This window comes from Scyliorhinus torazame, chromosome 7 (assembly GCF_047496885.1).
Source record: "Scyliorhinus torazame isolate Kashiwa2021f chromosome 7, sScyTor2.1, whole genome shotgun sequence".
NCBI lineage: Eukaryota > Metazoa > Chordata > Chondrichthyes > Carcharhiniformes > Scyliorhinidae > Scyliorhinus > Scyliorhinus torazame.
In genome coordinates, this window is record NC_092713.1 from 123,107,208 (window position 1) to 123,133,194 (window position 25,987).

Genomic DNA, 25,987 nt, shown 5'->3' on the forward strand with positions numbered 1-25,987 from the left:
AGTTAACATTATTTGACAAAATGCGAAAAGATGAGGTAATTATGGTGGTGGCTTAGCATTTAAAGTTGCCTGAGGTACAGTTTGACTCATTGGAAATGGCAAAAGTTCAGTTACAAATTAAACAAATGGAACATGAGAAAGAATGAAAGCATCTTCAATACGAAAGAGATCGAGAGGAAAAAGAAAGAGAAAGGGAGATGCAGATCAGGGAAAAAGATAACGAGGGAGAGTTTGAACTTCAGAAAATGGCCATGAAACATGACAGTCAGCTAAAATTGGCAGGCATAAAGGGAAACGTACAGTTGGATGATAGTGATGAGGAGAGTGATAAAGAGCGTCAAAGTTGAAGGCTTGGTGGGAATCTATTTAAATATGTCCAAGCATTGCCAAGGTTTGATGAGAAGGAGGTAGAAGCCTTTTTCATTTCATTTGAGAAGGTAGCTAAACAAATGAAATGGCCACAGGACATGTGGGTCTTACTGATTCAAACAAAGCTGGGAGGTAGGGCTAGTGAAGTGTTTGCATCACTATCAGAGGAAGTATATGAGACATATGAGGAGGTGAAAAAATCCATCTTAGGTGCATATGAACTAATGCCTGAAGCCTACAGACAAAGGTTTAGAAATTTAAGAAAAGAACCTGGTCAAACATACATGGAGTTTGAAAGGATCAGCAGAGTAATTTTGATAGGTGAATAAGGGCTTTGAAAATAGACCAAACGTATGAAGCTCTCCGAGAAATTATACTCTTGGAGGAGTTTAAAAGTTCAATTCCTGATGTAGTGAGAACTCATCTGGAAGAACAGAGGGTTAAAACTGCGAGATTAGCAGCAGAAATGATAGATGATCATGAATTAGTTCATAAATCAAAGCTTGGTTTCCGACATCAGCTCCAGCCTTCGAGGGATAGAAACTGGGGACATGAGAAATACTCAAGTGGAAAAAGTAAAGGGGATCTGACGGGAGATAATAAGGAGACTGTACCACAGATTAAAAAAGAAATTCAGGAGGGTGGAAGAGACATGAAAAATTTCAAATGTTTTCACTGGAATAAACTAGGCCATGTAAAGTCACAGTGTTGGTGGTTGAAGAAAAGCACTGGGAATGCTGATGTGGTAAAACAGGACAAGACAGTGGGGTTTATGAAAGTGGTAAAGGAAAGCCCAAGTGAAGCGAAGGAGGTACAAATGATTGTCCAACCTGATCAAGAGGTGATTGATAAGAAGGTGCCAGGTCTCTTTAAAGAATTTACTTGTGTGGGTAAAGTTTACTCATGTGTATCAGGAGGAGCAGGTAAAGAAGTCACAATTTTAAGAGATACTGGAGCTAGTCAATCTTTAATGGTAAGAGATGAGGAGTTATGTAGTTTGGGAAGAATGGTGCCAGAAAAGGTAGTAATATGTGGAATTCAGGGTGAGAGGAGTAGTATTCCATTATATAAGGTAAGGTTGGAAAGTCCAGTGAAGAGTGGTGAAGTGGTAGTAGGAGTAATAGATAAACTATCTTGTCCAGAAATACAGTTTATCTTGGGTAATGATATAGCTGGATCGCAGGTGGGAGTGATGTCTACTGTGGTTGATAAGCCAGTGGAAAATCAGACAACTGAAGTGTTGAAGGATGAATATCCTGGGATTTTTCCGGATTGTGTAGAAACAAGGTCACAAAGTCACAGGTTAAGACAAGAGGAGAAATCAAAGAGTGAAGATGAAGTTAAAGTGCAATTATCAGAAACGATTTTTGATCAGATGGTTGAAAAAGAACAAGAACAGGTGGAGGATGAGGCAGATATTTTTAGTTCAGGAAAATTGGCGGAGTTAGAACAGAATGATGTAGAAATAAACCGGATGTACCGGAAAGCATGCATGGAAGTGGAATCGGAGTGTATACCAGAGTGTTATTACCGTAAAAGTAATGTCTTGATGAGAAAATGGAGACCTTTACATATGCAGGTGGATGAAAAGTGGGCAGAAGTTCAGCAAGTAGTATTGCCGGTAGGTATAGAAAGGAGTTGTTGCGAGTTGCACATAAGGTACCAGTGGGAAGTCATTTGGGAATAAGAAAAACTCAAGCTAAAATCCAAAAACATTTTTATTGGCCTGGACTACATAAAGATGTAGTTACATTTTGTCAATCATGTCACAGATGTCAAATGATAGGGAAACCTCAAGCAGTGATAAAACCAGCACCCTTAATACCCATTCCAGCATTTGAGGAACCTTTTACAAGGGTCCTAATTGATTGCGTAGGACAGCTTCCTAAAACAAAAAGTGGGAATCAATATCTTTTGACGATAATGGATGTGTCTACTAGGTTTCCAGAGGCCATTCCAGTACGTAATATTACAGCAAAAAAGATTGTGGAGGAGTAACTTAAATTCTTTACTCGATATAGACTACCCACAGAAATACAATCGGATCAAGGATCAAATTTTACCTCAAGGTTATTCAAAGAAGGTCTGGATAACTTAGGAATAAAACAATTTAAATCAACTGTGTACCATCCAGAATCGCAGGGAGCGTTAGAAAGGTGGCACCAGACATTAAAGACAATGTTAAGGGCTTATTGTCAAGATTATCCAGAGGATTGGGATAAAGGAATTCCATTCGTACTGTTTGCAATTAGGGATGCACCTAATGGGTCAACCAAATTCAGTCCTTTTGAACTAATTTTTGGTCATGAGGTAAGAGGACCACTTCAATTGATTAAGAAAAAATTGGTGAGTGAGAAATCAGAAATTACAGTATTGGATTACGTGTCAAATTTTAGGGAATGATTAAATAGAGCAGGTGAATTGGCGAGACAACATTTAAAAGTTGTACAAAATGTGATGAAACGGGTAGTGGACAAGAAATCCAAAGTTTTGCCAGTGGAGATAAAGTTTTAGTGTTGTTTCCAGTGGTAGGTGAACCTTTAAAAGCTAGGTTTTGTGGACCATATCAGATTGAAAGGAAATTAAGTGAGGTGAACTGTGTGGTAAAAGCACCAGATAGAAGGAAGACTCACCAAGTGTGTCATGTGAATATGCTTAAAAGGTACTTTGAAAGGGAAGGAGAGAAAAAGGAGGAGGTTTTAATGATTTTAACTCAAAGTGACGAACCAAATCCAGATGACTGTGAATTTGACATACCTCAAATTAAATTGGAAAACGAGGATGTTCTTAAAAATCGGGATAAATTGTTGAGTTATCTTCCAGAGGAAAAACGGACTGACCTGAAAGAGTTATTGATATCACATGGGCAAGTATGTCGAGATAAATTGGGAAGTACTAAAATGGCTATACGTGATGTAGATGTGGGAAATGCTGTTCCTATCAAACAACATCCATATAGACTTAACCCTTTAAAATTGGCACAGGTTAACAAAGAGATTGAGAGTATGCTTAAAAATGGCATAATTGAAGTGGGTTGCTGCTAATGGAGCTCACCCATTCTGATCGTACCAAACCAGACGGTACCCAACGGTTGTGTGTGGACTATAGAAAGGTTAATGCAGTTACAATAATGGACTCTAATCCTATCCCACATTTGGAGGATTGCATTGAGAAAGTGGGACAATCCGCTTTTATTTCCAAATTGGATTTACTTAAAGGTTACTGGCAGGTACCTTTATCCGAAAGGGCGAAGGAGATTTCAGCTTTTGTGACTCCAGATGGTATATACCAATTCAAAGTTATGCCATTTGGCATGAAAAACGCCCCAGCCACATTTCAACGGTTAGCTAACAAAGTTGTTTCAGGATTACCCAATTGTGCAGTATACATCGACGATCTGGTCATTTTCAGCCAGACATGGGAAGAACATTTAAAACATCTGATGGAGTTATTCGATCGACTTCAGGAGGCGGGTTTGGTGATAAACCTAGCCAAAAGTGAATTTGGAAAAGCCCAAGTCACTTTCCTGGGCCATACAATCAGACAGGGTCGAATGGTCACACGGGATGTGAAACCAAAGGTTATTGATGAGTTTTCAATACCCTCAAGATGAAGGTAAATAATGCGATTTCTTGGCATGAGTGGATTTGATCAAACATTTGTGCGAAGGTTTTGTAGCGTGATTGCTCCACTCATGGACTTGCTGAAGAAATGTCGAACATTTCAGTGGACAGCGGACTTTTAACAGGCATTTGACTGCCTGAAAGCTGTGATGACCAATGGTCATGTGTTGGAGAATTACAAGAGACTCTGTGATCAGATTGAACTAAAGTATCTGACTTTAAAGAGAAATGCCGGGGCGTAGAGAAATGGACGGATCGTGCAAGGACCTTCTTGTTTAAAGAGACTGTCAATCGAGAAGGATTTCAGTTGGAGGAAGAAGAACAAAAAAAATGGACTATATTATTATACCTGTTTGTGTGTGTTGTTTTTGAAACGAAAAAGTATATTTACTGTGTGCATTTCTTAAAGGATAGTGAAAAGGTGAAAAATGAAACCATCTTGAAGTTGATGGTTTATTTTTTTTCTTGGGTGGAGGTGTACCTTTAAGAAATGGGTATTTATTACTGCAGTGATGTCAGAGTGTGGGTGGAGCTGGGCTGTCTGTCAGCTTTTTCTTTCATTTTAGGCTGTTTGCTGCAGGGTGTGTTTTAGTTTCTCTTTTCAGAGCTGGATAGCTGCAGTCACAGCCAGAAGGGGTATTAGTCTCTCTCTCTGGAATCTAACAATTTCAATCGATCCTTTGGTGATTTAAAACTAATAACTTCTCTCAGTAGTGACTTTAACCTGATGTGCTTCTGTTTAAAGATTTTTTAAAAGTCTTCTGGATGTTAAAAGGACAGCTTATGGATTACTTAGTGTTGTATTCTTTGGGGGTTGTATTTGAATTAATGGGTGCTAAGATGTTCAGTTTTGTTTTAAAAAGGTTAACTTGAGTTAATAGAATAAACATTGTTTTGCTTAAAAAAAAAAAAGACCTTCTTGTTCAAAGAGACTGTCAATCAGGAAGGATTTCAGTTGGAGGAAAAAGAACAAAAATGGACTATATTGTACCTGTTTGCATGTGTTGTTTTTTTTTTTAACAAAAAAATGTATTTTCTGTGTGCATTTCTTAAAGGATGGTGAAAAATGAAACCATCCTTAAGTTGATGGTTTATTTTTTTCTCTTGGGGGGAGGTGTCATGTGAGAGTATGTTTAAGAAATGGGTGTTTATAAATGGGTGTGTATATAAATATCTGTAGTGAGAGTACCTTTAAGAAATGGATGTTTACTACTGCAGTGATGTCAGAGGGGTGGAGCTGGGCTGTCTGTCAGCTTTTTACTTTCATTTTTGAGCAGGCTATGTTTTAGTTTTGTTTTCAGAGCTGGATATCTGCTGTCACTGCTAGGTGTATGAATCTCTCTCTGTAATCCAAATACTGTAATTGATCCTGGTGATTTAAAACTAATAATAGTAGTGACTTTAACCTGATGTGCTTCTGTTGAAAGGTATTTTAAGTCTTGTGGATGTTAAAAGGAAAGCTTAAAGTATTACTTAGTGTTGTATTCTTTGGGGGTTGTATTTGAATTAATGGTTGCTAAGATGTTCACTGTATGTTTTAAAAAGGTTAACTTTGAGTTCATAGAATAAACATTGTTTTGGGCTTTAAAAAATACTTTTCCATTTCTGCTGTACCACACCTGTAGAGTGGGCCGTGTGCTCCCCATACCACAATCTATTAAACGTTGTGGGTCAAATGAACTCTATTATACACTTTGGGGCTCTCTAAACCCTGGCCCATAACACTATGCAGGAGTTTTCCTCCATCCTTCCCATTCTGTTTCAGGCTCCCTTACCCATCCTCTCACTCTTTCTGCTGAAGCCGCCCAGTGATAGTATTGCAGGTTTGGGAAGGCCAGTCCTTCTCTGTTTCTATATCTTTGCAGTATTTATTTGGGAATCCTTAGATACCAACCCCGCCCCACCCCGCCTCCCGAACACACAAATGCCATGATCATTTTGTCAAAACAGGCCTTGCGGATGTAAATTGTCATGGATCTGAACAGGAAGAGGAACCTGTGCAGTACGTTCCTTTTGATCGTCTGCACTCTCCCCGCCAGGGAGAGTGGCTTTGTGTCCCACCTCTGCAGGTCCTTCTTTACTTCCTCCACCAGTCTTGTCAGGTTCAATTTGTGGATCCATGTCCAGTCATGGGCAATTTGGATCCCCAGGTAGTGGAATTTGTTTCTGGCTTGTTTAAACGTTAGCCTCTCCAGCTCTGCCCCTCTCCCTTGCATGTTCACTGGGAAGATTTCCCTTTTGCTCCGGTTGAGTTTGCAGCCTGAGAAGGCTCCGAACTCTTTCAGAAATATCATGATCACTTCACAGCTGCTTTGGGATTCCGAGACGTAAAAGAGCAGGTCATCCATAGAAAGTGACACTCAGTGCTCTCGGTCTCCTCTCTGGGTCCCCTTCCAATATTTTGCTGGTCTGAGGGCAATTACCAGTGGCTTGATTGCCAGGGCGAATAGAAGCAGGGACAGCGGTATCCTGCCTTGTCCCTCTGTGCAGCTGGAAATATTTAGACTGATGGTGTTGGTCCACATGCTCACCATGGGAATGCTGTACAGATGTTTCACCCAAGTGTTGAACCATGCCCTTAGCACAAACCTCTCCAGTACCTCGATGAGGTACTTCCACTCGACCCGGCCAAAGGCTTTTTCTACATCCAGAGATGATCACCTCTGGTGTTCTCTCCCTGAGTAGGGTCATCATCACGTTCAACAATCGCTTGATGTTCGATGTTAGCTGTCTACCCTTAAAAAAGGCCGTCTGGTCCTCTGCGACCACCTCTGATACACAGTTCTCCAGTAGCCTGGTCAGGATCTTGCCAGTGTGTTTGGGTCTATGTTGAGCAGCGAGATGGGTCTGTTGGACCCGCATTCGGTTGGGTATTTGTCTTTCTTGAGTAACAGCGAGATTGTGGCGTAGGAGACAGAATGCCCTTTGCTAGCGAGTCTGCGAACATCTCCCACAGATGCGGGACCAGTGCTGTTGCAAATGTTTTATAGAAATCTGCCGTGAATCCAGTGTAGCCATCTGGGATGGCCACTTCCCGATTACAAAATGGACACTTTGCAAAGATTGCAGGGAACATGGACAATGCTGAGAAAACAAGCAGGTTCAGGGTTTGTCTGCATATTGGAACCGCAGCTCCCAGACAAGACCAAAACTGTAGACCCATTAGCATGCTAATGGCCCATCTCTGGGAACAAAAGAGTAACATTTGAGTAACCGATACTAAGGCAGGCACCCCGGCGCCAGAGGAGACCAGAACAAAGCAGGCCAACGGCCACCAAGGACACGCCCAGCCATCAGGGCACCCACCCCTTTATCGCATGAGATCAATAGGAATGATCAAGAAACGGCCCAATTGATTGGGATCAGTTCAAAGCCCGCCCAAAAGAGCGCGAAGCCCCTTTGGGTATAAGAAGGAGCCCCCAAGAGAGAATCATTCTCTTGGACCCGGCTCTCACCGAGGAGAGACTTGTCCACCAGCTGCACCAGAAGCAAGTAAGTCCCAGGTCAACGCTCGCTACCAGACAGATGACCTTAGCTGTTCCCCTTCTCCACTTCGACCCCAGCAGCCTCAGATCCGAACAACGGCCATTGTTCCTCTGACTGAGTGGGCGCCCAAAGCTAAGTATAGGCTTTAGCAGTCGTGATAGTTTAGTCTGTAGTATTTGTGCATGAGTATATTTAACTCTGTGTGTAAATAAATAAGCATTTGACTTTGAACTAACTAACTGGTGTATCGAGTCTTTGATCAGTATTCGGTTTGAACCTTGTGGCGGTATCGAAAGATATCTGGCGACTCTAAAGCAAACATAATTAGAATTAAGGAATGCGACCATATTGACCGCCATATTCAGAGCCAACCAAAGAGAGCAACACCATCCGTTATCAGTGTCTTCCCCCTCCAAGGAGGCAATGCTTTCCATGACTTCTTCCAGTTCGAATGGTGCTTCCAGCCCCCGTTTTCTATCCTCCCCCCGCCCCCCCCCGCGACTAGCACGTCAGTCCTTCGAGGAACTCTTTCATCCTCGAGTCCCCTTGGGAGAGCTCGGGGGTGGACTACTCCTGGTAGAAGGCCTCAAATCCTTTGTTGATCTTTCCGGCTCAGTTACTAGTCTGCCTTTATTGTCCCTAATCTGAGCTATTTCCCTCATAGTTGCCTGCTTTCTCAGCTGGCGAGCCAACAGGCGGCTGGTTTTGTTTCCATGTTGGTAGAAGATCCCCCGTGTCTGACGTGTTGGTGTACTGCCTTCCTAGTAGAGAGCAGGTCAAAGTCCATTTTAGCTTTTTCCTCTCCATCAGAAGCTCTACACTCAGGGCCTCAGAATATCATCAGTCCACCTCCAGTACGGAGTTGACCAGCTGTTGCCTCGCCACCCACTCTTAACTGACCCTGTGTGCTTTATAAGTGATAATCTCACCCCTGATCACAGCCTTCAGCCTTGTGTTCTGTGATCTTGTCTTGCAATGATTCTACAGAACTGCTGATGACTTAGCCAGAACTAGGATTTATTAATGTACACGTGGTAAGGTAATCATAGAGTTACATTAGACTTTCCTGGAACTACCCTTATGTGCAACTGTCCTCATGTACGCCTTACAACCTTCTGCTGGGAGCCCAATGTCACCTGACTAATGTCTGACACCACCTGCTGGTGAGAGGTCACACTGCTGAATACATGTAATATTTTCTGCAGGCATATCACCACATTCAGCACCTCATAGAACGTGGAGGGTTATTGGAAATATACCCGTCTATGGCCTGTGATATTTTCTCACACAAGGCTGTGTCCAACCTCCATGGGGGCCATTGGGGACGGCCCATCTCCAACTTCACATCCATGTAATGTGGAGCATGGTCGGAGATTACGATTGCGGAGTATTCTGCTCTTACTATTGCTGGAAGCACTGTTTTGTTCACCACAAAGAAGTCAATGCACGTGTATACCTTGTGTACCTGGGAGAAGAAGAACTCCTATCCCCTGGGTGTATGAACCTCCATGGGTCCATTGCCCCCATCTGCTCCATAAACGTGCATATTCTTTTTGCCATATTTGAGGTTTTCCGTGATTTCAGGTTTGATCTGTCTGTCATCGGTTCTGTAGCCAGTTAAAGTCCCCTCCCCCCCACCTCATGATCAGTCGGTGCATGTATATGTCGGGGATTTCTGCCACAGTCTTCTTTATAAACTCCCTATCATTCCAGTTGGTAGTGTACACGTTAACAAGGACCACCTATGCCCCATCCAGCACATCACTGACCATGGTGTACCGTCCCCCTGGTCCGTAGCCATCTTTGTTACTGGAAATAATTTCCTCTTATTAAGCAATATGGCGACCCCCTGGCTCTCGTCCTGTAGCAAGAGTGGTAGGTCTGTCCCACCCAGTCCTTTCTTACCCACAAGTCGGTCCATCTGCCTCAGGTCTGTGTCTTGGAGGAAGACTATATCGGCTTTCATACTTTTCAGGTGGGATCTTTTCACTGGGCCATTAAGCCCCCTGACGTTCCAGGTGACTATTCTAATAGGCAGTTTCTGTCCCCCACCTCCTGCGGGATCAACCATACTAAACTTGTGGATGCTCCCCTGCACTCCGGGGTTGCCCTTTGTTAGGGGGCCACCCAAAACGGCCACGGTCACCATACTCACCATGACGCCGGACCCCTGCGCTCCGGGATTTCCCTTTGTCCAGAGGCCACCCAATATGGTTGCCAGCTGTGTGTACGCTATGTGTGTGAGCCCCAGCACTCTGAGGTGTCCCTTTGTTTGGGGACACTCCAAAGTGGCTGTCTGCATTGCCATTTTGTTTATTGTTGCCATGTGCAGCCTGTTGCAGCCAGCCCAGAGCACTTCCCCTCGTGTCCCTTTGTTCCCCCTATGGTTCTGCTTCTCCCCCTCCCTCCATCCCCCCTTCCTACTGATGCACGATCAATTACACAAAGATGAGAGTTGAATGCAACTGAGCTTTATTACACTAAGATGTGTGGCCTCCTACAGCTGGCGAAATGGCTGCTGTACGGGAGCACACATATTTATACTCCGCCTACTGGGCGGAGCCAGCAGGCAGGGAACTACCCCTGTACCTGTAGTACAGGGCCTTACCACAAATCACCTAAAATATACATCAGTGGTGACTACCACATTCACCCCCTGTTAAAATGGAGTCCGGCGGGGTGGTGCAGAACTATATACAAGTACATGTTTTAAAATACAGAGGAAAAAAAATTGAGTCCAGCGGGGGTGGAGGAGCATAATACAGAAGGATGAGGTTTTAAGAGTCCAGATCAAGTTACAGGTTCAGTCGGTCCGGGGCCTTGATCTGCCGTTGGGAGCGTCGCAGTGGTGACGGCGATTCCGGTGTCAGTCTGGTCCTCGGTGACACCAGGAGCGGGTTGAAATCCTCTTCATCCTCAGGCGTGGGCATGGGGAGGACGGATTGTCCTGGGGTGGGGGATGCGGCTGGGTGCGCTGGGGGAGGGGAGGGTGGCGCCGGGCCGGAGGGGTATGTGTGTGGAACCTGCTGGTGCCAGGTCCCTGAGGGAGACAGTATCTTGGCAGCCATCAGTGTACGCTACGTAGGCGTACTGTGGGATGGCGTGGATTAGTTGCACCCTTTCAACCAACAGGTCCGCCTTGTGGACTAGTACGTACTTGCGGAGGAGTACGGGTCCTGGAGCTGCAAGCCAAGTCGGGAGCAACACCCCGGAGGTGGACTTCCTGGGGAAGGCGAAGAGACGTTCATGGGGTGTGTTATTAGTCGCAGTGCATAGGAGCGACTGAATGGAGTGCAGTGCGTCGGGGAGGACATCCTGCCAGCGGGAGGCCGGGAGATTTCTGGACCGTAGGGCCAGCTGGACAGCCCTCCAGACCATCCCATTCTCCCTCTCCATCTGCCCGTTTCCCCGGGGGTTATAGCTGGTCATCCTGCTGGAGGCAATACCCTTGTTGAGCAATAACTGACGCAGCTCATCGCTCATGAATAAGGATCCCCTGTCGCTGTGGACGTAGGCGGGGAAGCCGAACAGAGCGAAGATGGTGTTGAGGGCTTTGATGATGGTGGCAGACGTCATGTCAGGGCATGGGATGGCGAAGGGGAATCTGGAGTACTCATCGACCACACTGAGGAAGTATGTGTTATATTTGGTGGAGGGGAGGGACCCCTTTGAAGTCCACGCTGAGGCGTTCAAAGGGGCGGGAGGCCTTCACCAGACATGCACGGTCTGGCTGGTAGAAGTGCGGTTTGCACTCCGCACAGACCTGGCAGTCTCTGGTGATTGCCCTTACTTCCTCGACGGAGTAGGGCAGATTGCGGGCCTTGATGAAATGGTAAAAACGTGTGACCCCCGGGTGACAATGGTTGTCGTGCAGAGTCCGGAGTCGGTCCACCTGTGCGCTGGCACATGTACCTCGGGATAGGGCATCGGCGGGCTCGTTGAGCTTACCGGGGCGATACAAAATCTCGTAATTGTAGGTGGAGAGCTTCATCCTCCACCTCAAGATTTTATCGTTTTGATGTTGCCCCGCTGTGTGTTATTGAACATGAAAGCTACCGACCGTTGGTCAGTGAGGAGAGTGAATCTCCTGCCGGCCAGGTATTGCCTCCAACGTCAAACAGCTTCAACGATGGCTTGGGCCTCTCTTTCGACGGAGGAGTGCCGAATTTCGGAGGCATGAAGAGTTCATGAAAAGAATACCACGGGCCTGCCTGCCTGGTTGAGGGTGGCGGCCAGAGCGACATCTGATGCATCGCTCTCGACTTGGAAGGGGAGCGTCTCGTGAACTGCGTGCATCGCGGCCTTGGCGATGTCAGCCTTAATACGGTTGAAGGCCTGGTGAGCCTCGGCCGTTAAGGGAAAAAGAGTGGATTGGATGAGTGGACGGGCCTTGTCCACATAATTTGGGACCCATTGGGCGTAGTAAGAAAAGAACCCCAGGCAACGTTTGAGGGCCTTGGGAAGTAGGGGAGGGGGAGTTCCATGAGGGGGCACATGCGGTCGGGATCGGGCCCCAGAACTCCGTTCTGGACCACATAGCCGAGGATGGCTAAGCGGTTTGTGCTGGACACGCACTTCTCCTTGTTGCAAGTGAGGTTGAGGAGAGTGGCGGTGCGGAGAAATTTGGCAAGATTGGCGTCATGGTCCTGCTGATCGTGGCCGCAGATGGTGACATTGTCTAGGTACGGGAAAGTGGCCCATAGCCCATACCGGTCGACCTTTCGGTCCATCTCCTGTTGGAAAACCGAGACCCTGTTGGTGACGCCGAAAGGAATACTGAGAAAGTGGTAAAGCGGCCATCTGCCTCGAAGGCAGTGTATGGGTGGTCCGCCGTACGGATGGGGAGCTGGTGGTAGGCAGATTTAAGGTCCACAGTTGAGAAGACCCGGTACTGTGCAATCTGATTGACCATATCAGATATGTGGGAGGGGGTACGCGTCGAGCTGCGTGTACCGATTGATGGTCTTGCTGTCGTCCACGTTCATTCTGTGTTTCTCCCCAGTTTTCACCACTACCACTTGGGCTTTCCAGGGGCTGTTGCTGGCCTCGATGATGCCTTCCCGAAGCAGTCGCTGGACTTCGGACCTGATGAAGGTCCTGTCCTGGGCGCTGTACCGTCTGCTCCTGGTGGCGACGGGTTTGCAATCCGGGGTTAGGCTTGCAAATAGGGAAGGTGGGTCGACCTTTAGGGTCGCGAGGCCGCACACAGTAAGGGGTGGTAGGGGCCCGCCGAATTTCAATGTTGGGCTTTGGAGGTTGCACTGGACGTCCAGGCCGAGTAGTAAGGCAGCACAGAGGTTGGGGAGGACATAGAGGCGGAAGCCGGTAAACTCCACACCCTGGACGGTGAGGGTGGTGATGCAGTACCCCCGGATCACCACGGAGTGGGACCCAGAGGCCAGGGAGATTCTCTGATTGGCGGGGTGTACCGCGAGGGAGCAGCGCCTTACCGTATCGGGATGAATGAAGCTCTCAGTGCTCCCAGAGTCCAGCAGGCAGGAGATCTCGTGCCCATCGATTTTCACGTTGGTAGAGGCGGTCACTAGGTTGTGTGGGTGAGACTGGTCAATCGTGACCGAGACGAGACGCGACTGATCGCCGATTGGGAAAGACGATGGGGTGCCCGGGGGGCATGGGTCCTGGTAAAGATGGCAGCGCCCACGGGCCGCACGTGCCGTGGGGGACACAAGGTGGCGGTGCTTGATGTTCCTGGGGGGGGACAAGATGACGGCGCCCACGGGCCGCACGTGGTGGGGGTTGAACAAGATGGCGGCGCCCACGGGCCGCACGTGGTCCGAGGAGGGGAAGATGGCGACGCCCACTGGCCGTGCGTGGTCCGAGGCGGGGAAGATGGTGGCGCCCACTGGCCGTACGGGGGAGGGGGGGGGTGTTGGCACAATAGCGGCGAATGAACGGGCCTGGCACACCGCCGCGAAGTGCCCCTTCTTGCCACAGGCCTTGAAAAGGGAGCTCTGGGCTGGGCAGCTTTGTCGGCGGTGTTTTGGCTGCCCACAGAAGTAACATTTGGGGCCCCCGGGGTTGGTTGGCTGCCGCGCGGCACAGGCGTGGGGTTTGCTGAGTGGGGTCCCCGATGGGGCGGCCGACTGCGGAGTCCACGATGCGTAGGAGGGGTGGGCCTCGCAGCCGGGGGTGTAGGCCTGGATGTTGCGCGAGGCGACTGTCAGCGAGATGTTGCCGCGAGGTCAAGCATGTCCCCTTCTAAAAGGTGTTGGCAGATGTAATCTGAATCTATCCCCGTAACAAAAGCGTCCCTCATAAGCAAGTTTGAGTGTTCCGTGGCCATGACGGCCTGACAGTCACAAGGCGCGATTCTCCACTCCCTTGCCGGTTGGGAGAATTGCTTGGGCCACCAAGATTTCCGGGGACGCCGGTCCGACGCCCTCCCGCGATTCTCCCAAGCGGCGGGAACGGCCCGGTCGAATTTTGTGGGCCGCAGGCCGGAGAATCGCCGGAGACACAGAAAATGGCGATTCTCCGGCACCCCCGCTATTCTGAGGCCCGGATGGGCCGAGCGGCCAGGCCAAAATGGCGGGTTCCCCCCGGCGCCGTCCACAACTGGTCGCTGCCATCATGAGCGGTGCGTGAACGCTGGGAGGGCGGCCTGTGGGGGGGGGGCGAGGGGGGATCCTGCACCGGGGGGTACCTTAAATGTGGGGTGGCCCGCGATCGGTGTCCACCGATCGTCGGGCCGTCCTCTCTGAAGGAGGACCTCCTTCCTTCCGCGGCCCCGCAAGATCCGTCCGTCATCTTCTTGCGAGGCGGACTTAGAGAGGACGGCAACCACGCATGTGTGGGTTGGCGCTGGCCAACCCGCGCATGCGTGGATGACGCCTGTTATGCGGCGCCGGCCGCGTCATCTATGCGGCGCCGCCTTTACGCGGGCGACAAGGCCTGGCGCATGTAGATGACGCGGCCCCGATCCTGGCCCATTGTCAGGGCCTGAATCGGTCGGGACCGGGGCCGTTCCGCGCCGTCGTGAACCTCGACGGCGTTCACGACGGCGCGTCCTCTTCGGCGCGGGAGTGGAGAATCCCGCCCACAGTCTCTGACTAGGGTAATTAGAGAACGCCAGAAATCTTCTACTGACTCACCAGGGAGTTGACTGCGCGTGGAGAGGATGTGTCTGGCGTAAAGCGTGTTAGTCCGCTGAGCGTAGTTTTTTTTCAGTGGTGCCATGGCTTCGTCGTAGTTCGGCGCGTCCTGGATGAGCTGAAAGACGTTGGAGCTCAGCCACGTGTAGACGATCTGAATCTTCTGAGCTTCCGGAATTGGGTCTGGTGCAGACCTGATATAAGCTTCGAAACAGACGAGCCAATGTTCAAAGTCCTTTTTGACGTTGCCTGATTGCGGATCCAGCTGCAGGCGATCCGGCTTGATGCAGAGGTCCATCTTCTGAAAACTTTAGTGTCATAAATTGATGCACGATCAATTACACAAAGACGAGAGTTAAATACAACTGAGGCTTTATTACACTCAGGTGTGTGGCCTCCAACAGCAGCTGGCGAAATGGCTGCTGTACGGGAGCACACATATTTATACTCCACCTACTGGGCGGAGCCAGCAGGCAGGGAACTACCCCTGGACATGTAGTACAGGGGCCTTACCACAAATCACCTAATAGATACATCAGTGGTGACTACCACACCGACTGTTGTCCCTACCCCACTCTCCCTTCCCTGTTTACCCCCTCCCTGTCCCCCATCGGTGGTGTACACCTCTCTGTTGCCATTGTGCTCTCTGCCCGGCGGGAGATGGGCCGCGGCCTCCATCTCACTCATACCTCCTGGTGCTAGCTTTCTCGGTAGTATGGTGCCCCCACCCCCCTCAGGGGTCGGTCTAAGCTTACCCTTCACCCGCTACTTTCCTTCCCATCTCCCTCCTCCTCACCCTCTTCTGCACTCCGCTGCCTTCACCTCTTCCTTCCTGCGTTTTGGCTCCCAGATTCAGAGTGAGCAGTACAGTCCCGCTCAAAGTGTCTCTTCGTGCTTTACTCTCTCTGTGTCATCTTTTCACCACTGCCTTTGTTGCTGCCTTCCCGCCCGTTCTCTTGGACGCGTCTGCTGGGGCCGTGAAGTAATGCTCCCTGCCTTGGAAAGTGACCCATAGTTTGGCTGGGTACAGCATCCCAAGATCCACCTCACCTTTGTACAGGGCCGCCTTTGCTCTCTTGAACTCCGCTTGGCGCTTGGCTGGGTCTGCCCCAATGTCCTATATATCCTAATCTGGTGTCTTTTCCATTTGCAGGTCCTTGCTTGCCTGTCCCAGCACAGGATTCTTTCCCGGTCCTGGTACTGGTAAAACTTTACGATTCTCGCTCTCGGCTGCTGCCCGGCCTTGGGTTTCGACTGGAGCGACCTGTGGGCTTTGTGTATCTCTAGCGGGTTGAGGAAGCTGTCCCTTCACACCAGGTTTCCCAGCATCTGGGCTATTTAGTCCCTGGGGTTCCTGCCTTCGGTTCCCTCCAGCAGGCCCACTATCCTCAGATTTTGGCGCCCCGACCATTCTCCTGTTCCTCTATCTTCCCCTTAAGGCTTCCCTGTGTCATCACAAACCTCACTATCCCTGTCTCTAGGGTGACGATCCATTCACTCTGGTCTGTTGAGGCCCTTTCCCGTTCTTTGATGGTGTTTCCCCGCGCCTTCAGTTGCCTTTCTGCCTTGACCAAGGCCACCTGCATGGTGGCCAGAGCATTTGTGACTGCCACGCTGATCGTAGCTTTTTTGTCAGACTTGATTTCTTCCTTGAGCTCCCTTAGCTCCCTAGTGAGGAATTTCTTCCATCCACCCTCTAACGAGGGGGAGCTCCGTGTGCGGCTCATTGGTCCCTCTGGTTCTGGTGTGTGATGTGCCATCAATGAACACAAGACGAGTAGTGAACGTAACTGAGGCTTTAATACACTAAACAGAAAGCCTCCTGGCCTCTGATCCCGAACTGGGGCAGAGGCGGAGACCAGCCACCTTTATACCGGGCCCGAGGGGAGGCGGAGCCATCAGGCAGTGGTTTACCACATTACATATAATACAGTGGCATTTTACCACAATACACATATTATATACTACAGTGGTTTACCACATTCACCCCCTGTTAGAATAAAGTGTCCAGCGGGGGTGAAGTGGACTTAAAGATCAAGTCTGTCGGGGGCCTTGACCTTCCGCTGTGATCGCCTCCCGGCTGTGGTGTGGGCACCAGTATCGAGACCTGCGCGTCTGGGAGCGTGTTGTCCTCTTCTTCACCCAGAAGTTGAGTCGGTGGAGGGGGGGACAGTGTATGGGTGGAGGTGGTGGTGATGGTCGCCGGTGGGCCTGCTGGTGCAAGATCTTGAAGTATTTGGGTAGTGGTGGAGGGAGACGGTGCAGGATCGGTGGTGATGATCGCTGGGGAACATGCAGGTGCCAAATCCCGGAGGGAGACTGTGTCCTGTCGCCCGTCCTGATGTGCCACGTAGGCATATTGTCGGTTGGCATGGAGGAGCAGGACCTTCTCGATGAGGGGGTCTGATTTATGACTCCTCGGATGCTTCCGGAGGAGGACGGGCCCTGGGACTGTCAGCCAGGACGAGAGCGAGACCTCGGAGGTGGACTTCCTAGGGAAGGCAAACATATGTTACTGAGGGGTCTCGTTGGTGGCAATGCACAGGAGCGACGGATGGAGTGGAGCGCATCGGGGAGGACCTCCTGCCAGCAGGACACTGGGAGACTTCTATACCGTAGGGCCAGGAGGACGGCCTACCAGGCCGTCGCGTACTCCCTCTCCACCTGTCCGTTTCCCCGCGGGTTGTAGCTGGTCATCCTGCTGGAGGCGATGCCCTTGCTAAGCAGGAACTCGTCGCTCATGAAGGAGGAACCCTGATCGCTATGGATGTAGGTGGGGAACCCAAACTGGGTGAAAAGACTTTGCAGGGCCTTGATGACGGTGGCAGAGGTCATGTCAGGGCACGGGATGGCAAAGGGGAATCTTGAGTATTCGTCAACAATGTTGAGGAAGTACACGTTACGGTCAGTGGAGGGGAGGGGCCCTTTGAAGTCCATGCTGAGGTGCTCAAAGAGGCGAGAGGCCTTTGCAGGTGCGCTCTGTCTGGCCGATAGAAGTGCGGTTTGCACTCCGCGCAGACCTGGCAGTCCCTGGTCACGGACCTGACCTCCTCGATGGAGTATGGTAGGTGTGAGCCTTGACAAAATGAAAAAAAACGGGTGAGCCCCGGGTGACAGAGGTCATTGTGGAGGGCCCGAAGTCGGTCTACTTGTGCGCTGGCACATGTACCGTATGATAGGGCATCTGGGGACTCATTGAGCTTCCCCGGTACAAGATATTGTAGTTGTAGGTGGAGAGCTCGATCCTTCACCTCAGAATCTTGTCGTTCTTGATTTTGCCCCGCTGTGTAGTGTTAAACATGAAGGCAACCGGCCGTTGGTCAGTGAGGAGAGTGAATCGCCTGCCGGCCAGGTAATGCCTCCAATGTTGCACAGCTTCTACAATGGCTTGGGCTTCCTTTTTGACAGAGGAGTATCGAATTTCGGAGGCAGGGAGGGTACGGGAGAAGAAAGCCACGGGCCTGCCGCCTGGTTGAGGGTAGTGGCCTGAGCAAAGTCCGACGCATCGCTTTCGACCTGGAACGAGATGGACTCGTCCACAGCGTGCATCGCAGCTTCGCCAATATCTGTCTTGATGCAGTGAAAGGCCAGGTGGGCTTCAGCCGTCAGGGGAAAAATGGTGGATTTAATAAGTGGACGGGCCTTGTCCGCATAATTGGGGACCCACTGGGCATAGTACGAGAAGAACCCCAGGCATCTCTTCAGGGCGTTGGGGCAGTGGGGGCGGGGAGTTCCAGGAGGGGGCGCATGCGGTCGGGGGAGGGCCCTAGGACTCCGTTTTCCACAATATAGCCAAGGATGGTAGGCGGGTTGTGCGGAAAACGCATTTTTCCTTATTGTAGGTGAGGTTCAGGAGATTAGTGGTGTGGAGGAAATGCCGGAGGTTTTCGTCATGGTTCTGCTGGTCATGGACGCAGATGGTGACATTAGCTAAGTACGGGAACGTGGCCCCCAGCCCGTCCTGGTCAACCATTCGGTCCATTTCTCGTTGGAGGACCGAGACCCCGTTGTGACGCTGACGGGAACCCTGAGGAAGTGGTAAAGGCGACCATCTGCCTCGAAGGCAGTGTATTGGCGGTCCTCCAGGCGGATAGGGAGCTGGTGGTACGCGGACTTCAAGTCAACTGTGGAGAAGACTCTATACTGTGCAATCTGATTGACCATGTCAGATATGCGGGGAAGGCGGTACGCATCGAGCTGCGTGTACCGGTTGATGGTCTGGCTGTAATCGATGACCATCCGGTGCTTCTCAGTCTTGACGACCACCACTTGGACTCTCCAGGGGCTGGTACTAGCCTCAATGAGCCCCTCTCGTAGGAGTCGCTGGACCTCCGATATGATAAAGGCCCTATCCTGGGCACTGTATCATCTGCTCCTGGTAGCGACGGGCTTACAGTCCGGGGTGAGGTTAGCGAAGAGCGGGATGGGGCGACCTTAAGGGTCGCAAGGCTACAGACGGTGAGGGGGGGGCAGGTGTCCGCCGAACTTTAAAGTAAGGCTTTGGAGGTGGCACTGGAAGTCGAGCCCCAGTAATAGGGCAGCGCAGAGATGGGGAAGGATGTAGAGTTTAAAGTTAGTGTACTCTATGCCTTGTACAGTAAGGGTCACGACACAGTACCCCCAGATTCCTACTGAATGTGATCAGGAAGCCAGGGAGATTTTCTGGGTCGCGGGTAAAATTGGGAGGGAGTAGCGCCTTACCGTATCTGGATGTATGAAGCTGTCTGTGCTCCTGAAGTCGAAAAGGCAGGCAGTCCCGTTGATCCGGCTAATCATCGTAGAATTTGCGAGGTGATGAAGCTGGGACTGGTCGAGCATGATGGAGGCGAGCTTCGGAAGGTGATGGGTAGGCCGGGTGAGCAGAGCTCCCTGGAGGCTGCGGAGTGGTCCCAAGCTGGCGGCCCCCATTGGTCGCGCGTGGCGGGTGGCATTGGAGATGGCGTCAAAGATGGCGGCCCCCATGGGTCGCACGTGGCGGGTGGCGCGGCAGCTGTGGGTGGCCCCGACAGGCAGCAGGCAGCGCTGCTGGGCCGAGGAGCTTTTAGGGAGAGATCGGGCCTGGCAGGCTTTCGCAAAATGGCCCTTCCTACCACACCCATTGCAAGTCGCATTCCGTGCAGGGCAGCGTTGTCTGGGATGCTTACCCTGGCCGCAAAAGTAGCACTTCGGGCTTCCGGCGTTGGCGGGCTGCTGCTCGGCACAGGCTTGCACCGCACTCGAGTCGAATGATGGTGGCGCCCACGAGGTCCACGAGGGTGCCGAGTGGTCGGAGGTGTAGGCCTCCATGTTCTGGAAGGCCATCTATTATACACTTGCTGCTTACTTCCACTTCTTATATTAGCCCAGGGATGCTGACCACTCTAATAAGGATGATATGTGCTCAGTCCCCTATCAGCGTCCCATAACAAAGGGACCTTCATGATGAATGCTAATGGCTTGGTGAACATATCCAAGAACTACAACTCAACCATAAACTGACCAAACTGCCTGCATGATATACCTGTCGAAACATCCTAAATCTGTGAATCCAGCTGTAATTCAATATTCAAATCTCAACATTAATTTTGAATCTCAGTTTGATTGCTAAATCCTGGCAATTGTGTCAGTAAAATGATAGCAAGACTCAAAGGAAGCTGATTCATTGATTCACGTCAACAACACTCATCTCATCTCAAAAAAGAGTTTGCAATTAACCCTGAAGAAAAATAAACCTTCACCTAAGGCAATGGTTAGACAGACTTCAGGAAGTTTCTAGTAGGAAGAAGCTGTATGACAACTGTCTGTTTGTTATGTATAATGGCTTCAGGAGTGTACTAAATGAACAAAGCTGTCACCCAACTCTTGGAAACCATCACCTCATCTGAAAACATTTACGCCTCAAGTTTGTACGTGACTCGTAAGAAAAAGTAACATTTTGACTGTTGATGCATCTAATAATGTCCAGTCTCATGCCGAGCAATCTGATTGATCAATACTGACAACCAAAATTCCAAACTGACATCAGGTAAAACATTAAGGCCTAGATTTTAACCATCACTGCTGGGCAATGTGCATAATCAGATGTACAAGTGTTGTGTGTTTGGGAAGTCATTTAAAATGGAGTGGTTTTTGAAGATTGAAACAAGCTTTGTGTGCCATTTTATGGCAGTATTTTCTGCAGAGAGCAATAGCGATTGATTATGGATCCAGGGAAGGCAATCAAAATTGTTTTCTGGACCTACTGATATATTGAGGAGTGAATTTTATGGGGTCTGCAAAAGGGAGAAATATGGGACTATGTCCCAACGGCAGCGTGGGAACAGTGGCGTTTTACGCCAGAGAAAATGGCCACTGAATCCCCGTTTTGCTGGGGGTTAGCATGCCGGCAGCGTAGAGCAGCAGAGAATTGCCGGGTCCGCGGCTGCGCATGGCCGCTGCCTGCAGCGGCCGCGCCACGCAACATGGCGGCGGACGCTCGCGGACCTGGCCCGTGAAATAGTCCCCCCCTTCGGCCGGCTCGCATGCCCTGGACCAACCCTTAACGTTGCCCCCAGCCCCAGATGAAGTCCCCCCCCTCCCCTGCCCGTGGACCGGTCCTCCCCTGACTGTGGTGGCGCTGGACTGAGTCCGCAGCCGCCACACCGAGTTCCCGATGGGTGAGACCACACGCATCCCGCGCCATCGGGAACTCAGCCGGTTGGGGACGGAACATTGTGGGGCAGGCCTCAGGCAATGTCCTGACGCCGTCGATACATGGTGCAGCGCACTCTGTGTACACCGGTTGGGAGGTGAGGGGCATCACAAAAGCGGCGCCGCCCCCGATTTGGTCAGGAACTTTGATTCACCGGCCGATCACCAAACGCGATTTTGGCATCGGCGACTGGAGAATCCCATAGTGAGCGCATTTAGATGTGTGTTTCCTGGCACTTGCAGCATTAAGAAATACCCCGCTATCTAACGCCCATCTGGTTCGATACAGGGCCTCAGTGGGAACGTGCGCCTGAGGTTCCACTTAGCCCCATTTTCTGCACTGAGGAGTTCCGTTTGTCGGACTTCCGCAGTGCAGTGAGAGATTGGGTCGCCATTTTTAAAGCTATTCAAAGCTTCCAACATGGCCCCCAAAATCCCCCAAACCCCAACTCACTATAAGAGGGTCACTGCCGGCCTGACACTGGCAGTGACTCTTCCAGCTGTCACCTGAGCAATGCAAGGCTGGCACCCACATGGCACTGCCAGGGTGCCAAGCTGGCAGTACCAGGGTGTGACCATGCCCAGAGTGCATGCACCTGGGGGCCTCCAATTCCCTGTGTGATCCCCAAGAGTAACATTCTGTCTGGTCATCATTTGTGGAGACCTGGACTTAACGGTGCATGCCCAAGCTCTCAAAGACGAAGGGTATAGATCTCAACGCCTTGGCTACCTCAGGAACTGCATATTAGAGTGAGACTAGCTGTCTTGCTCTAGTATACAGATTTGCCAAAAGGTGATCCTGCCCATAACGGGTGGGCTTCACATTGCAACGTCTCGCAAGATCATATTAGATCTCATGAGGCGTAGCAAGCTGGGTAGATCCCAGGTGTGGGGTCTCCCGGCAGTTACCGGCCACGTTGTGCCACGGCGCAGGAGACCCATAAATGGGTCTTTTTCTGGCTGGCAAGATGTAACTAGTGGGGTGCCATAGGGTTCGGTCCTTGGGCCCCAACTATTTACAATCTATATAAACGACTTGGATACAGGGATAGAAGGTTCTACAGTCAGATTTGCAGATGACATTCAAATAGGTGGGACAGTAAGTTGTAATGAGGAAATAAGAACTTTACAAATGGATATAGGTAGGTTAGATGAGTGGGCCAAAACGTGGCAGATGGAGTTTAATGTGAATAAGTGTGAGGTCATACATTGTGGTCGGAAAAATGGAAAGGCAATTTATTATCTAAATGTGGAGAGACTTCAGTGTGCTCCAGTGCAGAGGGTGCCCTTGTGCATGAGTCGCAGAAAACTAGGATGCAGATACAGCAGGTAATAAAGAAAGCGAATGGAATATTGTCATTTATAGCTAAAGGAATAGAGTATAAAGGTAAGGAAGTGTTGTTGCAACTATACAAGGCATTGGTGAGACCACACCTGGAGTATTGTGCACAGTTTTGGTCCCCTTATTTGAGGAAAGACGTAGTGGCATTGGAGGCAGTTCAAAGGAGGCTCACTCAGTTGATTCCAGAGATGAGGGGTTTGTCTTATGAAGAGAGGTTGATCAGTTTAGGCCTATACTCTCGAGAGTTTAAAAGAATGATGGGGACATCAAATTGAGATATATAAGATGGTAAACAGTATGGATAAAGTAGACATGGAGCAGATGATTCCTCATTTGGGGCATTCTTGAACAAGAGATCATTAGTCTCAGGTTAAGAGGTAGCAAATTTAAAATAGAGATAGGGAGTAATTACTTCTCCCAAAGGGCCGTGAATCTGTGGTATTTTCTACCCCAGAGTGTGATGTATGCTGGGACATTGAGTAAATTTAAGGAGGAGTTCTTGCTACCCCTGGGCCCAAATTCCTTCCTGGCATTTAATTTCTTGTCAATACTCATGGCAATAAGTTAAGGTGCTTAAGAGAAGACAATTCCTCTTCAATGAGGAAATAAACAGAACTGAGGCCTGAGGCTTTTTCTTTGACTTTACAAACTTTACAAGTCCAGCCAGCCACAGGACTGTCTATTATTTTAAACTAAATTAGAGAGTCTCCAATATATATATAAAAAGAAAACAGCAGGCAATAAGTTAAAGGTTGTCGCTTCATCTCAGGATCATGCTGACATTTACAGAATGCTTGAGGGCTGGTCACACACTTTACATTATTATCAGAAGTTTCGATCAAAAGATAATGGCTTATAGTTCAGCGGCAGCTGTCTATTAAATGATGATTATTCTTGGACAAAAAGGATTCAAACTTTTGGGACTTTTTAGATATAGAGTTTTAGAACAAAAAGAGTATCTCTACAAGTTTATATGATGTAAGTCCACTTTATCAGGAAACCACAGGGAATTAATAATAAAGCAACAGCATAATCCAAAGGGACAATCAACAATTCTGTGGACGTGAGCAGAATATTGGTTGATCCATTTTATCAGATCACTGAAAAATGAAACCACGGAAGAGATTTTCGGCAGTTTGTATTACTGCTCAGGGCAATCTGAACAGTTTTTTACTCATATTACTGGAGCTGAAGTGCCTGCTTCACAATGTGGCTATACCGCACACTATAGGAAGAATGCAGAGCTAATTTAAATCTATTCTACTCCTGATTGTAGTACCTATGGCCTGGTGCAATTCCAATGGAGTTCAGAGTGGAATAGTCACAGGAGTTCACCTTATTGCACACCACATCTGCCAGGAACAGTTACCCAACTCAATGCTGTATTGCACGACTTTACCTCCCAGAGCTGGCATGCAAGTCTGTATTCAAACAAGTAGGAGTGGACGGGATATTGAGCTGAAAATCACTTACTCTGCTAGAAATTAAATGGAGTATCTTACCCGCTTTTGTTGTGGATAATATATTAGCATGGATAGAGGATTGGCTAATTGATAGAGGACAGGGAGTTGGAATAAGAGGGGCATTTTCAGGATGGCAACCCCTCACTCGTGGAGTGCCACAGGGATCAGTGCTGGGGCCAGAATTATTTACAATATATATTCATGACTTGGACGAGGGAAATTAACGTACTAGTGCCAAGTTTGTTGATGACACAAAAATAGGTGGGAGGGCAAGTGGTGAGGATGATTCAAAGAGTCTCAAAAGGATACAGGCAAGTTAAGTGAGTGGACAAAAACTTGGCAGATGGAATATAATGTAGGAAAATGTGAAGTTATGCATTTTGGTAGAAAGAATAAAGGAGCTGAATATTATTTAAATAGGGTAAGACTGCAGAAAGGTACAGCACAGAGTGATTTGAGGATCCTCGAGCATAAATCGCAAAACGCTAGCATGCAAGTTCAGATGGTAATTGGGATGGCAAATGGAATGTGAAAACTTCACATTTTCCAATATTATATTCCATCTGCCACCGCCTGTAAAACCCCTGTGCAGACCCTCTCAAAGCAAACTTAATTTTCTCCAATTTTATGAACCCCGCCATGTCATTAATCCAGGCCTCCAGGCTAGGGGGCTTCGCCTCCTTCCACAGTAGCAAGACCCTTCGCCGGGCTACTAGGGACGCAAAGGCCAGAATTCCGGCCTCTTTCGCCTCCTGCACTCCCGGCTCATCCACTGCTCCAAATATTGCTAGCCCCCAGCTTGGCTTGACCCGGACTTTCACCACCTGGGATATTACTCCCGCCATTCCTCTCCAGAACCCCTCCAATGCCGGGCATGACCAAAACATATGGACATGGTTCGCCGGGCTCCCTGAACATCTTTCACATCTATCCTCTACCCCAAAGAACCTACTCAGCCTCGCCCTCGTCAAATGCGCTCTGTGAACCACCTTAAATTGTATCAGACTGAGCCTGGCACACGAGGAAGAGGTATTAACCCTACCCAGGGCGTCGGCCCATAGCCCTTACTCAATCTCCTCCCCCAGCTCCTCCTCCCATTTACCTTTCAGTTCTTCTACTAGCGCTTCCCCCTCTTCTTTCATCTCTTGGTATATTTCCGATACCTTGCCCTCCCCGACCCATACCCCCGAGATCACCCTATCTTGAACTTCTTGTGCCGGGAGCAACGGAAATTCCCTCACCTGTCGCCTCACAAAAGCCCTCAGTGCATATATCTAAATGTATTTCCCGGAGGTAACTCAAATTTCTCCTCCAGTGCCCCTAGACTCGCAAATGTCCCGTCAATGAACAGGTCCCCCATTCTTCTTATCCCCTCCCGATGCCAGCCTTGGAACCCCCCGTCCATCTTCCCCGGGACAAACCGGTGGTTACCCCTGATCGGGGACCACACCGATGCTCCCATTGCACCCCTGTGTCTTCTCCACTGGCCCCAGATCTTTAATGTTGCCGCCACCACCGGGCTTGTGGTGTATTTTGTCGGCGAGAGCGGCAGCGGTGCCGTTACCAACGCCCCCAGGCTCGTTCCTTTGCAGGACGCCATCTCCATCCTCTTCCATGCCGCCCCCTCTCCCTCCATAACCCACTTACGGATCATCGCCACATTTGCTGCCCAGTAGTAACTCTCTAGGTTTGGCAAAGCCAACCCTCCTCGGTCCCTGCTGCGTTCCAAGAACACTCTCCTAACCCTCGGGGTCTTATTTGCCCACACATACCCCATAATACTCCTACCTACTCTCTTGAAAAAGCCCTTGGTGATCACGATGGGGAGGCACTGAAACACGAACAAAAACCTCGGAAGCACCACCATTTTGACCGACTGCACCCTACCCGCCAACGAGAGCGGGAGCATGTCCCATCTTTTAA